Source organism: Condylura cristata, unplaced genomic scaffold, assembly GCF_000260355.1.
Source record: "Condylura cristata isolate star-nosed mole 26May11 unplaced genomic scaffold, ConCri1.0 scaffold00009, whole genome shotgun sequence".
NCBI lineage: Eukaryota > Metazoa > Chordata > Mammalia > Eulipotyphla > Talpidae > Condylura > Condylura cristata.
Window position 1 is genome coordinate 2,674,915 of NW_004567110.1, and position 1,584 is coordinate 2,676,498.

At 57.8% G+C, this 1,584-nt stretch overlaps 1 pseudogene; it reads left to right on the forward strand.

Annotated features, from left to right (window-relative positions):
• Positions 1–1,584, forward strand: part of LOC101628614 — a 14,371-nt pseudogene that overhangs the window by 11,066 nt on the left and 1,721 nt on the right.

Here is a 1,584-nt window from a genome sequence, read left to right on the forward strand (position 1 = left end):
GGGACCCTAACACTGCTGGTGAGGGGACCCTAACACTGCTGCCGAGGGGACCCTAACACTGCTGCCGTCAGGGCGGCCGCGTGGCGGGCCGGAACCTTCTCAGCCGCACGTCTGCCAGCGGCTGGTGGCCGACTGGGACTTCGCTGGGGTTGCCGGCAGGACAGTGCCCGGGCACCCTCAGCCTGGCGGCGGGGCCCAAGGGCGAGCCTGTAGAGGGGCCGGGAGAAGCGCGTCTCCTTGCACGGCTCTCCTCGGCACTCGGCCCATGCATGGAACCCCGGCGCTGAGCGGCGCCGGCGTCTGGACACGCGCGAGGGTCGCCTGGCCAGAGGCCGCGTGGCGCTGGCCGTGGCTGTACCGGAGGCCGCGGCCTGTGGCTCCCTGGCAGCTCGGGGCCTCAGTGCCCATCCAGAGCATGGGCAGTAGGGCCAGCCCCGCGGGTGCGAGCCGCCAGGCACGCCAGGTGGCATTCGTGCCTCTTCTGCTCAGTGACAGCAGCTTCAGGTGGACGTGCCGGAGCCGCACGCCCTCGTGACGCCGCAGCCGGCCCGTTGCAGTCAGCCTCCTTGGGGCACGGCGGCACCGCGGGGGCTGCGTCCCCCCTTGAGGGCGGGTCCGTGGGAGACACTCGGCGGCAGGCCACAGAGCCGCTGACCCGGCCCCGGCCCTCTCTCCCAGCTCCTGAGTGCCGCCGTCCGGATCTGGGCAGATTCCAACCTAACGACCTTCGGTATTTTGTCCTCAAATATTTCATTTCGGGAAAACTCTGAGTCTAATTAAATAAACAGACCAGTTCGTGGAAGGCAAAACTAGACTGTACTCCCACTTCTGGTAAAAGGAGGCTTGCACTTGTCTGTCTCTTTCTCTTGTAGACACATACTCCCTCTCATCAGTAACGTGACGAGACATCTCACATTTAATAAAATAGATCAGACTCAAATTCCATCATTCAGTGATTTATACACACATACCTTGGCCATTGCCTGATACAAAGACAGACTTAACAGGTGTATATCTGTACAAATAAATTGCAAAGAGTATTGGAAGATACACGAATATTGGAATATGTGTGCAAATGATAACGCAGCAGAGAACCTCTCCCATGAGCCTGCTACCCAGATGAGTTACTGGGGCGTCACAATGCCACTTACTCGCCCTGTGCTCACCCACCCACCCTGTCTCACCCCGACGGTCACTTTGATTCTGAATTTATCAAATATTGTACACAATGCAATATTGTGGAGGATATGTATGTGTGTGTGTGTATGGGTGTATATGTGTGTATTTTTAAGATTTATTTACTGATGCATACAAGAACTGGGGTACAGGCCAGAGGTGTGGGGTGGAGGGGGGGTGAAAGGATTCACCAGACACAGATCAGGGAGCAGAACAGGCAGATCCTCTAAAATCCACTGTTGAGGGGAGCAGCAAGGAGACAGGAGAGGTCTGCTGCGCCCTGGGGGTCCCTCCCTGGCCGGGGATCGAACTCCAGCTACAGTGGCTGCGGAGAGCTTCACAGTGCTGTGCTTTAACCCGTTGCGCCACCAAGGAGGGTCCTATCTATCTATCTATCTATCTATCTAT